At 37.9% G+C, this 15,103-nt stretch overlaps 1 non-coding gene across 1 annotated transcript; it reads left to right on the forward strand.

Moving 5' to 3' along the window:
- Positions 1 to 10,941: 10,941 nt before the first annotated feature.
- Positions 10,942 to 11,048, forward strand: LOC141701849 (small nucleolar RNA R71). The gene has a single exon (XR_012566920.1). It is a non-coding gene; the product is annotated as a small nucleolar RNA R71 (small nucleolar RNA).
- The last annotated feature ends 4,055 nt before the right edge of the window (positions 11,049 to 15,103 follow it).

Below are 15,103 nucleotides of genomic sequence, written 5' to 3' on the forward strand. Positions count from 1 at the left end.
ATGTCACAGAAGGAAAAGAAAAGTAAGAAAAGTAGTTTGAGGGAAGTGAAGTACAGTCACAAGCAGGGAAGTTTCCAAATGTTGGTAATCAGAAGAAAGAAAAGTTTCATCCAAGAAGGAATTTTAATTTCAGGAAGCAGAATGTAGGCAACGGAGGACAAGGCAATCATTCAGCCATTGGAAACCAGCCAAACCAGCAAAGGCTAGCTTTACCAGAATGTCAGGTATGTGGAAAGAAACACGGAGGAGTTTGTAATAAGTTAAATGTGGTATGTTATAGATATATCCACAAGGGGTACTATTCAAGAGAATGCCAGAATCAACCAGCCAGAGAGCTAGCAAATAAAGATCAACCTACCAGGAATCAAGCAAGCAAGGTTCCAACAATTGGGTATACATGTTTCAAGTGTGGAAAGCCAGGACATATAGCGAAGGATTGTAAAACACCAGCCCCAGTCAGTAATGCGCTGAGAATCATGGGATCTACTCCAGTAGTAAATGAGCCTCCCAAAGCTAGATTTTATGATATGTCTATGAAGGATGCTATTCAGGACACTGATGTTGTGGTATGTACTCTTACTGTGAATTTTTTATGTGCTAAAGTGTTAGTAGATTCGGGAGCAACTCGATCATTTATTTTTCAAGATTTTGTTGATAAGTTGAACTACCTAGTTGAATTGTTAAATGAGATTATGACGGTAGAGTTAGCAAATCAAGATCGTGTATCAGTTAACCAAGTGTGTACGGACTGTGAGATTGAGATTTCTGGCAATAAGTTTTGTGCCGATTTGATACCATTTAAGTTAGGAGAATTTAACGTTATTTTAGGAATGGACGGGCTATCTAAGCATGATCTCAGATAGACTGTCATAACAAGACGGTAATTTTTAAGACGCCGGATGAGAAAGTGGTGACGTTTAGAGGTCAAAGGCAAGTAAAGAAGTTCTTAACCATGATTCAAGCTAAAAAGTTATTACGACAAAGATGCGAGAATTATATCGCGTATGTAATAGATAAAAGTCAGGAGCCAACAAAACTTAAAGATATTCCAGCGGTCAATGAGTTTCCAGACGTATTTCCAGACAAGTTACCCGGATTTTCTCCATATAGAGAAATTGAGTTTGTGATCGACGTAGCACCTGGAACGGAACCAATGTCCAAGGCCCCGTATAGAATGGCGCCAGTTGAAATGAAGGAATTAGAAAAGCAATTGTAAGAGCTTTTAGAAAAAGGAGTGATTAGACCCAGTGTGTCCCTATGGGGTGCACCCGTGTTATTTGTTAAGAAGAAAGATGGAAGCGTGAGACTATGTATCGACTATCGGGAGCTCAACAAGCTTACTATTAAGAATAAGTATCCATTATCTCAAATCAATGATTTGTTTGATCAGCTAAAAGGAGCAAAGTATTGCTCTAAATTTGATTTGAGATCCAGATATCACCAACTGAAGATTAAATCTGAAGACGTACCGAAGGCAGCTTACAGAACTAGGTATGGTCATTATGAATTCTTAGTGATGTCTTTTGGATTGACCAATTCCCCAGTAGCATTTATGGACTTGATGGACATAATTTTTAAGGAATATTTGGACAAGTTTGTCATTATATTTATAAATGATATTTTGATATACTCAAAGTCAACGAAAGACCATGCGGAACACTTAAGGATTGACTTGGGAATTTTGAGAAGGGAGAAGTTGTATGCTAAGTTTTCAAAGTGTGAGTTTTGGTTACAGGAAGTTCAATTCTTAGGACATATAGTCAGTAACGAAGGGATCAAAGTGGACCCAGCAAATATTGAAGCTATTATGAATTGGAAGAGGCCAAAAATACCAAAATAAGTGAAAAGTTTCTTAGAATTGGCATGATACTATCAAAGATTTGTTCAAGATTTTTTGAAGATTGCAACACCTCTGACGAAGCTTACCAGGAAAAATGAGAAGTTGAAGAAGATGAAAGCTTTTAGGAGTTGAAGAAGAGACTGATCACGACACATGTTTTATCACTTTCAGATGATCAAGGAGAGTTTGTAATTTATAGTGATGCTTTTCATAAGGGATTAGGTTGTGTTCTGATGCATCACGATAAAGTTATTGCATATGCGTCTAGATAACTGAAACCTCATGAGCAGAAGTATCCTACTCATGACTTGGAATTGGTAGCAATATTATTCACCTTGAATATTTGGAGACATTATTTATACGGAGCATGATGTGAGAATTATACGGACCATAAGAGTTCGAAATATATATTCACGTAAAAGGAACTTAACATGAGACAACGAAGATGGTTGGAGTTGATCAAGGACTATAATTGTGCGATTAACTATCACCCAGGAAAATCAAATGTACTGGCACATGCGTTAAGCAGGAAGGAGAGATTGATTGTGTTGACGATACCAGAAGAGTTATATAAGGAATTTCAGAAGTTGGAATTGGAAGTCGAAATCTGTAAGCCAAATGAAGCAAAGATGTGTAGTATGACTTTTCAGCCCGAGTTGTTAGAGAAGATAAAGAGATGTCAAGAGGAAATAATGAATCAGGATGTTAACAGTTTAGTAAGAGAAGAGTTATGCACTCAGAATGATGATCGAGGTATTCTCAGATTTTCTTCCAGAATTTGGATTCCACCAGTGAAAGATTTGAAGAATGAAATTCTACAGGAAGCTCACAATTCTAAGTATTCAATCCATCCAGAGAGTACCAAGATGTACAGAGATTTAAAGGAGAATTATTGGTGGTGTTAGTCGCTAAACACGCGCTAATAATTCATGCAAGTATACGCAATCACAAGTAATATAGAATTATTTCTAGTTCGTTCCCACAAAGACTGGTTTAGGTTAACTTTGTGATTTATGCACTTATGCAACAATGATATGGCTATTATTCAATGCTAAGATGAATAACAATTTGGATTTTGATTATACTAAGATTAACTATTGAGAATTATACTAGAAAACATTAACTAAGAGATTAAAGAGAGTTGAACAATATATGACATAAACATGGGATTCTAACTTCATTAAATACTTCATTCAATAGCCTTTTCGTTCTTAACCTTAGCCTGTAATGGTGATGACACTAATCAGATAACACGAAACTGCTAAACACCAACTTTCCTTGCACGAATAACATACTATCAGACATCCACAAAAAAGATAGAAGCTGAATAAATACCAATTATATTGAGACCCTATATGTCTATAGAATTTGACAACATAATGGCTTAATGCACAAGTTATCTATCATGATTACATAGGGCAAGTAGGATGATTAAAATTACCTACGAATCATACATAAAAATAACACATGAACCTATGCTAGCATGGCAAGTTCTAAATCCTTAAATTCACTGTCGCTTCATTAAAGATTAACACACTATCTTATAAGTTCGCGACGCTCATAAGACAAATAAGCACAACCAATACTAGGTTATCATACAATCACCACATACTAAGGCATTGAAAAAAATTAACTAAAGAAATCCATAAATAAATCCGCTAGAACCCCACGATAACGATTAGCCCATAATCGGACTCATCATCAACGTGGGTTCCGATGAAAGCATGGTATAATAAATATAGTCTTTATACTTAATAAATAATAAACCAAGTACGAAACAAGAGTATAGGTTCATGAATAAGAAAACTAGCATCCAAGGTTATAATTTAGAACAAAGAATCACAAGTATAAAACTAGATCTTTTTTGCCTTTGTGAATTGTGCTCTACGGTCTTCCTACGCCTTCTCCTTAGCTCTGGTATGTCTCCTTATGAAAAACGACCTTTATTTATGTATATCTAGCAGCCCATGCAGAGTAGAAGTCCATCCAATCAAAAGCCCACAAGAATCAGGATTCTGAATTCACGACCAGGCGCGGGCGCGCGCTTAACCAGCGCGGGCGTGCTGTGTTTCTGTTCGTCGGGCGCGGGCGCGGGCGCGCCGGTCTTCATGAAAAAACTTCTTTTCTTCTTTTCTTGCTGCAATGAGTTGGTCTTCACCAGCCTTTATTCTTTGGACACCATCCTAACACCATATTAGCAGCAAATCAATGTTAATTCACCTGAATTCTGGATTAATGCCTGAAATGTAAAAATACTAGAAAACATATTAAAACACAAATAACTTGAGTACAAAACACTAATTCAAAGCTTAATGGAGTGTTATAAAGTGTCATAAATACCACTTAACATACCCCCAAACTTGAATCGATGCTTGTCCTCAAGCATAAACAGACTCAAAGAACAAGAAATAAAAATGCATGAATGCAACTATATGAATGCAACGATCCCCATAGAATAACTAAACCAATCAACAAGCAACATCTCAACAAATGCAGTTATTCGCATTAAGATCAATCAAACCGTACAAATCAACTTACAAACCAGAGACATGCGTGTGTGCAAATGCTTACAGATATACTATCCAAGTAGATTAATAATCATGACTCACTACTCATCAAAACAATCGCATGGTTATATATAAAATAAAAGCTACACTCAAAATAACTTATAACACTTCAATTCTTATATTAGAGTTTTATATGGATTCACGCTTTTATTCATAACACATAAACACCATAAATATGCTTATTTGATCATACAATGAATGAGGTCCACAAAAGACTTATACAATAGTACCCATATAGCGAGCATTAGGTTAGCGGATCCCAGACTATAAAAGCCTTAGGTCACTAGGCACAAAGTCCCCTAAGAACTTAATAACTCGAGTACTAAAGAGCCCATTCGTGATCAATTATATATAACACTTATTTCTTTTTTTCTTTTATTTTTTTCTTTTTTTTCTTCTTTTTTTCCACAAACATCTGAACGAGTATGTTTCTCTCCATCTCGGTCAACCCTAGACTACTCATATAAATATGAGCCGGCTACTAGCCATTTGACACCTAGCCACAACAACTAGCAATGAAATCCAATTTTCTCCAATTTATAAATATCCATGTTAATTTATTATTAAGAGAATATCCTAAATTCTAAATATAAACAAGCGATTCAACTTCGACAAACAAATAAACCATGACCATGATATAGCCCTCAAGCAACCTATAAGACTTAGTGAAATACAATTATCTCTAGCATGCAAATTAACTTGATACGACTTAACATCACTAAATACGACATCCCTACACTAGCATCAAAATCAAAAATCAATCGGAAAAGTTATCTAAGGGATCATGTTATTATGTAAATGCATGAACTAAATGAACAACTATCATAAAAAACTACAAAAATAAAAAACTACTACATGGCAATATGGAAAACATGCAACTATATGCGCTAAACTATCATGAATGTGCAACTATATGTGACTCACATTAAACATATTCCTTCAACTACTACCCCCAAACTTAAAATTTTCACTGTCCTCAGTGAAGGTAATAGTAAGGAATCAGGCATACCTAATCCGAATCAGGATCCTCACCCCCAATAGGTGGAGTGTCAGGCGTGTCTGGAGGTGGATACACGGAGTCCTCACCAAATACTGGCCACTGGATGTCAACACTTGTGGCTCTGAAAGCAGTTCCTAATGCTTGGGTGAGATCACGTGCGAACCTGCTATGAATGTCATGCATAGCATCCATCCTCATAGCTAGACGCCTATACTGCGTCATGCTCATACCAACTCCAACATCTGCTCCTACTTTCTCCTGCTCCTGCCACGATGGCTGCTGTGACTAGGACGGCTCTACTTCCTCACCCAATTGAGCTCTCCATACCGCCTCACGGGCATGCTTTGAACCACCAGCATACATCTGATCAGCTAGCCGTTTGCCCAGAAGAATATCATATGAATAACTAAGCTCCTTAGGATCGGGCTTACCACCGTACCACTCCACCATACTCAATAATGTCGAACTATCGATAGCAGAACTAGGAAGCCGAAGCTGCTCATCTGCGGCCCAACGAACACCAACTGCCACACACAGCTTCGTCACAATAGACGCATAGGGTATAGACCCCGTAGTACTCCGTCGCAAAATTCTCAGAATACCTTGGTGAATAACCATACCAAGGTCCACATAGTCACCCTGCAGAATACCCCATAATAAATGTGCACGCTCCACAGTAACATCATGCACATGAGAAGATGACATGATGTTAGGAAAAATAAAAGAATTCCATGCCCGTACAAACCTGTTCATGCATGAAGCAGGAAATATGGAGTAATCAATCATATCCCTCTTAAACTTATAGTGAGTCTCAGGCACACACAGAGTAGCAACTATCAAATCCAAGTCAAACTCCTCTGGAGTCTTCTCATTCCAAATATCCTGACCGGGCTTCCTCGCGGGCTGATCAATCACCCTCCTTATCGCTTCTGCACTGTACTCCATTGTCACCCCCCAACCACCGTGAAACCATTCTTCTCCGCCATCACATTAGCATAAAACTCACGAACCAATTCATGGGCACATCTACGGGTGCCTCGCAAAAAGCAACCCAACCCAAATCAAGATTCAACTTCTTCAAAGCCCAAATCAAGATTCAACTTCTTCAAAGCCCAAATCAAGATTCACATCGTCGAGTTCATTCAATTGAAGCATCCTCTTCTTTCCAGCTGCATCCAAATCAAGATTCAACTTCTTCAAAGCCCAATATGCTTTATGCTCTAGCTCCACAGACAAATGATACCCCTTACCATAAACCAACTGAAATGGTGACATTCCCAATAGAGTCTTGTATGCTGTTCAATACACCCAAACAGCTTCATCAAGCTTCGAAGACCAATCTTTCCTTGATGAACACACCACTTTCTCTAAGATACACTTGATCTCTCTGTTAGATACCTCAGCTTGACCATTCGTCTGAGGATGATAAGTCATTGCAATGCGATGATTCACATTATACCTTTGCATCATGGCATTGAATTTGCGATTGCAAAAATGCGACCCCTCATCACTGATTATGACTCTTGGAGTTCCAAATCTTGTGCATATCTGCTTGTGAAGAAAATTAAGCACTACCTTCGCATCATTCGTTGGCAATGCCTTGAACCCATTTCGAAATATAATCAACCGCCAACAAGATATACTGATTGTTACAAGATGAGACAAATGGCCCCATGAAGTCAATTCCCCAAACATCGAAGACTTCAACCTCGAGAAGCACATTAAGAGGCATCTCATCCCTCTTGAATATATTACCCACACGTAGACATCGATCACATTTCAAAACGAACTGATGAGCATCTTTAAAAAAAGTCGGCCAAAAGAAACCTGCTTGAAGAATACGAGCTATTTTCTTTTCTCCACCATAATGTCCTCCATAAGCCATTGAGTGACAATCTCGCAAGATGCCCCCCGTTTTGCTGTAAGGAATACATCTCCTGATAATTTGGTCAGCTCCTTGTCTAAAAAGAAATGGCTCATCCCACATATACCACTTTACTTCATGCAGAAACTTCTTCCTTTGAGCGTAAGTCAAATCTGGCATAAAGTTACTCACAAGGTAGTTCACAATGTCGTCGAACCACGGTTCTTCTGCTTCCACTCCAAATATTTTCTCATCGGGAAAAGATTCTTTAATCAAAGATTTATCTTGTGAAGTAGCCATTGGGTCCTCTAATTGCGAGAGATAATCGGCGAATTAATTTTCAGTCCCTTTTCTGTCCTTGATCTCTAATTCAAACTCCTGAAGTAAAAGAACCCATCAAATCAATCTAGGCTTCGAGTCTTTCTTCGAGATGAGATATCGAATGGCAGTGTGATCAGTGAAAACTGTCACCTTCGTCCCAAGCAGATAAAACTGAAATTTCTCAAAACCATAGACAATAGCCAAAAGTTCTTTCTCAGTAGTGGTGTAGTTTAGCTGAGCACCACTAAGAGTCTTACTAACATAGTAGACTACATGAAATATATTTTTCTTTCTTTTCCCATGAACTGCTCCAACTGCATAGTCACTTGCATCGCACATCATTTCAAACTGTTCATACCAATCAGATGCAGTTATGACAGGTGCTCTAATTAAACTCTTCTTTAATGTCTCAAAAGCGGCAAGGCACTCGTCATCAAACTTGAAAGGAACATCTTTCTCTAGCAAATTGCACAATGGCTTCGAAATCTTAGAGAAGTCCTTGATGAAACGCTTATAGAAACCCGCATGACCAAGAAAACTACAAATTCCCTTTACAAAAATTGGTGAAGGAAGATTTTCAATAACCCCCACCTTGGCTTTGTCCACCTCAAGACCCTTACTAGAAACCTTGTGACCCAGAATGATGCCTTGGCGCACCATAAAATGACATTTCTCCCAATTGAGAACCAAATTGGTCTCAACGCACCTTTTCAGCACTAACCCAAGATTGTGCAAGAATTCATCATAAGAAGTTCCAAAGACCGAGAAATCATTCATGAACACTTCTACATTATTTCCAATCATATCAGAGAACATAGCCATCATGCATCTCTGAAAAGTGGCTGGTCCTCCACATAGTCCAAAAGAAACTCTTCGGAATGTAAAAGTACCAAAAGGACATGTGAATGAAGTCTTTTCTTGATCTTTTGGAGAGATACAAATTTGATTATATCCCGAATAGCCATCTAGAAGACAATAGTAATCATGCCCAACCAATCTATCAAGTATCTGATCAATGAAAGGAAGAGGGAAGTGATCCTTCCTTATAGCCTTGTTCAGCTTCCTATAATCCATGCAAACTTTCCACCCCGTGACTGTTCGTGTAGGAATAAGCTCATTCTTCTCATTTGCTACCACAGTGATACCATCTTTCTTTGGCATACACTGAACTGGGCTCACCCATGAACTATCAAAAATAGGATAGAAGATCTCTGCATCTAGCCACTTGAGGATTTCCTTCTTCACAACCTCTTTCATAATCGGATTTAGCCTTCTCTGTTGCTCAACAGTAGGCTTGCTTCCTTTCTTTAGCAGAATTTTGTGCATGCAATAAGAATGGTTGATTCCCTTGATATCTACTATAGTCCAACCAATTGCCAATTTGAATTCTCTAAGAATTCTCAAAAGCTTCTCCTCGTCGCTACCTGAAAGGTCAGATGCAATAATAATAGGAAAAGTAAATGCATCACCTAAAAATACATACCTCAAATGTTCAGGTAAAGGCTTAAGCTCAAGAGTAGGAGCTTCTACAATAGATGGCTTGAGGCGCTTTGGAGAACTTTTCAGCTCCCCTAATCCAAGAGATTCAAAAGGCATATCCATCTTTTGCTTCCAGGGAGAAGCATTCAAATATTGCAAGTACTCTTCACCTTTGTCATCTTCACTATCAGAATTCCCCAACAAGGCCTTTTCTAAGGTATCGTACCTTGGCAATCAGTCAAGTTCAGAATTAACCACAGAATCGATCATCTCCACCTTAAAACACTCCTCATTTTCCGTAAGGAATTTCATAGCATTGAACACATTAAAACTTATATCCTGATCCAGCAGTCGTATGGTGAGCTCACCTTTCTGCACATCTATCAAGGTTCGACCAGTAGCCAAGAAAGGTCTTCCTAAGATTATGGGAATCTTTTCATCCTCCTCGAAATGAAGAATTACAAAATCAGCAGGAAAGATGAGTTTACCCACCTTGACCAAGACATTCTCCACAATACCTCGCGGATATGTAATAGAACGGTCAACCAACTGCAAAGTCATATAAGTAGGCTTTGGATCAGGTAAGTCCAAATTCTTGAAGATTGATAGAGGCATCATATTGATGCTAGCTCCCAAGTCACATAAGCATTTGTCAAATGACACTTTTCCAATGGTGCAAGGAATAGTGAAGTTTCCAGGATCTTTAAGCTTCGGAGGTAATTTCTGTTGCAGCACAACACTGCATTCCTCCGTGAGAGCAACGGTCTCTAAGTCATCATGCTTTACCTTCCTAGAGAGAATACCTTTCATAAATTCATGTAGCTAGGCATTTGTTCAAGAGCTTCAGTGAAAGGTATGTTGATGTGAAGTTTCTTGAACACCTCCAGAAACTTCGCAAACTGCTTATCCAGCATTTTCTTCTGCAGCCTGTTAGGAAAAGGAGGTGGAGGATAGATCTGTTTCTTCCCTGTATTACCTTTAGGAGAAGTGTGCTCAACAGTAGTCTTCCTTGGTTCCACTTTTGCTTCCTTCTGCACTTCTTCTTCTTCAGCCTCAACTTCAGATTCTGAAGTCTTAGCTTTTTCAGGATTTGCAACCTTACCAGACCTCAATGTAATTTCCTTAACATGCTCCTTAGCTTTCTTCTTGCCTAGAACTTCAGTATCTCTTGGAAGCGTGCCAGGTTGACAATTCAGTAATGCATTAGCAATCTGCTCAATCTGATTCTCCAAGGTCTTGATAGAAATAGCTTGGCTCTCGCACATGAGCCTCAACTCCTCCAATTCAGATTTTTCATTAGCTTGCGGTAACTACTGAAGTTGAAGTTGTTGCCTAGGGGCATATTGCGGTTGTTGAAAACCAGGAGGGTTATACTGTTTTGCTGTGTATGGCTGATAAGTTTGTTGCACCGCATTCTGACTGTTGCTCCAGTTGAAGTTCAAGATGATTGCGGTTATTGGGATGATAAGTGACTGGAGCTTGCGGCTGTGATCTCTGAAAGTTACTCACAAATTGAGCTGATTCTCTAGAAATAGCACACTGCTTAGTTTCATGTGCCCCCGCACAAAGTTCACAAACACTAGTGATTTGATTAACTCCATAATTAGCCAAAGAGTCCACTTTCATCGTCTAAGCTTGAAGTTGAGCAGCTATAGCAGTAGCTGTATCCACTTCCAGAATTCCTGCTACCTTGCCTTACAACATTCTTTGCGTAGGATTCTGGTATTCATTAGCTTCCATTAGCTCAAACAACTCATAAGCTACATTATAGCTTTTGGCCCATAAGGCTCCACTAGATGTTGCATCGAGCATAGGACTAGACTGTGCGCCCAAACCATTGTATAAATAGTTTATAATCATCCAATCAGGCATGCCATGGTATGGGCACTTCCTTAGCATCTCCTTATATCGATCCCAAGCCTCACACAGAGATTCTCCAGTTTGCTGTGCAAACTGAGTAAGAGCATTCCTGATTGCAGTAGTCTTCTCCATAGGAAATAATTTAGTGAGAAACTTTTGAGCAAGATCCTCCCATTTGGTGATAGTCCCTGGTGGTAGAGAATGCAACCAACACTTTGCTTTATCCCTCAGAGAGAATGGGAAGAGTCGTAGCTTAATAGCATCTTCAGTCACCCCATTGAACTTAAAAGTGTCGCAAATCTCAATGAAATCCCTGATGTTCATGTTGGAGTCTTCTATAGGAGAACCCCCAAACTGAACTGAGTTCTGTATCATCTGAATCGTGCTTGACTTGATCTCAAAAGTTTTAGCCGAGATGGCTGGTCTGATGATGCTCGACTGAATATCATTGATCTTAGGCTGAGAATAGTCCATCAAAGCCTTAGGTATTTCTGCTTGATCTCCCATCACTACTAAAGCTGTTTCCTCGACTTTCTTTTCTTCTTCTACTTTCTGTTCATCCTCAAAAACTTCCCTTCGAACCACAACAGCTTCCTCCTTGACTTGATCCAGAGTTCTCTTAAAAGCCCACGAACGCGTATGCATATACACTCACTAGAGTACCTGAAACACGACAAGGAAAAGAGTAGGTAAGTAACAATGTCCGAGTCAATGAACTTTAACGATCACTGATGACAAACACACAAACTAAAAGTTAACACCGAGTTCCCGACAACGGCGCCAAAAACTTATTAGTTGCTAAACACGTGTTAATAATTCATGCAAGTATACGCGATCGCAAGTAATATAGAATTATTTCTAGTTCATTCCCACAGAGACTGGTTTAGGTTAACTTTGTGATTTATGCACTTATGCAACAATGATATGGCTATTATTCAATTCTAAGACGAATAACAATTTGGGTTTTGCTTATACTACTATTAACTACTGAGAATTATACTAGAAAACATTAACTAAGAGATTAAAGAGAGTTGAATATATGACACAAACATGGGATTTTAACTTCATTCAATAGCCATTTCATTCTTAACCTTAGCATGTAATGGTGATGACACTAATCAGATAACACGAAACTGCTAAATGCCAACTTTTGTTGCACGAATAACTAACTACCAGACATCCACAAAAGAGATAGAAGCTGAATACACACAAATTATATTGAGACCCTATATGTCTATAAAATTTGACAACATAATGGCTTAATGCACAAGTTATTTATCGTGATTACATAGGGCAAGTAATATGGTTAAAATTATCTACGAATCATGCATAACAATAACACATGAACCTATGCTAGCATGGAAAGTTCTAAATCCTTAAATTCACTGTCGCTTCATTAAAAATTAACACACTATCTTATAAGTTCACGACGCTCATAAGATGCATAAGCACAACCAATACTAGGTTATTATACAATCACTATACACTAAGGCATCGAAACAAATTAACTGAAGAAATCCATAAATATATCCGCTAGAACCCCACGATAACGATTAGCCCATAATCGGACTCATCATCAACGTGGGTTCCGATGAAAGCATGATATAATAAACGTAGTCTCTATACTTAATAAATAATAAACCAAGTACAAACCAAGAGTATAGGTTCACGAATAAGAAAACTAGCATCCAAGGTTACAACTTAGAATTAAGAATCACAAGTGTAAAACTAGATCTTCTTCGCCTTCGTTAAATTGTGCTCTACGGTCTTCTTACGCCTTCTCCTTAGCTCTGGTACATCTCCTTATGAAAAATGACCTTTATTTATGTATATATAGCAGCCCATGCATAGTAGAAGTCCATCTAATCAAAAGCCCACAAGAATCATGATTATGAATTCACGACATGGCATGGCCGCGCGCTTGACCAGCGCGGGCGCGCTGTGTTTCTGTTCCTCCGGTGTGGCCACGCGCTATGACAGCGCGCGCGCCGGTTTTCTGGAAAAAACTTATTTTTCTTCTTTTCTTGTTGCAATGAGTTGGTCTTCATGAGCCTTTATTCCTTGGACACCATCCTAACACCATATTAGCATCAAATCAATGCTAATTCACCTGAATTCCGGATTAATGCCTGAAATGCAAAAACACTAGAAAATATATTAAAACACCAATAACTTGAGTATAAAAATACCAATTCAAAGCTTAATGGAGCGTTATAAAGTTTCATAAATGCCACTTAATAGGTGGCCAGATATGAAAAGAGAGATTGCATAATGGGTTAACAAATGTTATACATGTCAAAGAGTTAAAGCGGAGCATCAGAGACCAAATGGATTATTACAATTGTTAGAGATTCCAAAATGGAAGTGGGAACATATTGCTATGGATTTTATAGTCGGATTACTAAGTACAAAAGTGAACCACGATACCATTTAGGTTATAGTGGACAGACTAACTAAATCAACTCATTTTCTTCCTATTAATGAGAGATTTTCCTTGGACAAGTTGGTTCATATGTATTTGAAGGAGATAATAGTTCCTCATGGAGTCCCTGTGTCTATTGTATCTGACCGAGATCCACGATTCAATTCAATATTCTGGAGATGTTTTCAGGAATATTTGGGAACCAAGTTGAATATGAGTACAACTTATCATCCATAGAATGACGGCCAAAGCGAAAGAACGATTCAGACAATCAAAGATATGTTACATGTTTGTACCATTGATTTTGAAGGAAATTGGGATGAGCATTTATCTTTAGTAGAATTTTCTTACAACAACAGTTATCACTCCAGTATCAGAATGCCTCCCTATGAAGCTCTTTACGGATGCAAATGTCGATCACCACTATATTGGGATCAAGTTGGAGAATGTAAGATACTTGGACCAAAGTTGGTGCAACAGACAAAAGAATTTGCCAAAATTATTCAAAAAAGGCTAATTACAACACAGAGTGGTCAAAGGAAATATGCAGATCAAGCTAGAAAGGACATGGAGTTTGAAGAAGGAAATCTAGTGTTGCTGAAGGTATCATCGTGGAAGGGAATATCCAGATTTGGAAAGAAAGGAAAGCTGAGTCCTAGATATGTTGGACCTTTTGAAATTCGGAAGCATGTCGGTAGGGTAGCATATGAATTGGCGTTACCCCCACATATGGAGCACATTCATAATGTCTTTCAAGTGTCAATGCTTAAGAAGTACAATCCAGATTCTTGGCATGTGATAGAGTATGAGCCGATAGAACTTCAGGCAGATTTGTCATATGTTGAGAATCCAATAGAGATTCCAGAGAAGAGAGGGAAAGTGTTAAGGAATAAAGTTGTAAATTTATTAATATTTTTATGGAGAAACCCAAAGGTTGAAGAGTCAACCTGGGAGTAAGAAAATGATATGCGTGAAAAGTACCCTCACTTGTTTACTTAGGAGATTCTAAGGACAGAATCCTTTTAAGGGGGGAAGGATGTAATATCCAGAATATAGCGTGTAGTTATTTTTGTCAATAATTAAATATTATGTGAATATTATATGATTTTTTGGTGAATTACCCGTTAATTGGTATCTATGTTTGATGTTTATTTGTGACAAAATTTGAGAATTTTAATTTTTATATGTCTAAAATAAAGTATAGATAATTTTGATATTTTTCTATTAATTTATATGTTGCTATATGATTTTATAAAGGATTTATAGATTTAATAAATTATTTTTCGGATTAATTATAAATTATTTTAAATAATCGGGAATCGTCCAACTTCAACGGTTTTTATGTTTTTACTACCCGGAAGTCTCGGGAAAACTCCTTAATAACCGAATTTGATTATTCCGAGCATTTTCCGTGTTTCAATTTTTTCAGTCCGGAGTACGGTTTTATCTGTACGGTTCTCGGTACAAATTTTACGATACTATTTTTGTTTCCGTAAATCGATAAAACCCGTATTTTCGAGAAACAGGATATTTTGATTAAACTATTATATTATCTTCTCGTAATTCATGTAACCAAAGTGTTGAGACCAAGGCTGTATTTACAAAAAGCCTGGTTTTGATAATTATCCTAAAACCGGTACCGAATTGGATAAGTTCTATTAGTACTTAACGATTAAGTATTCTATTTTTATATCCGATATGATCCAACGTGGTATCAATATTCCGTAAATATAAATAGCCCTTACCGTAT

Source organism: Apium graveolens, unplaced genomic scaffold (assembly GCF_009905375.1).
Source record: "Apium graveolens cultivar Ventura unplaced genomic scaffold, ASM990537v1 ctg4451, whole genome shotgun sequence".
NCBI classification, from domain to species: Eukaryota; Viridiplantae; Streptophyta; class Magnoliopsida; order Apiales; family Apiaceae; genus Apium; species Apium graveolens.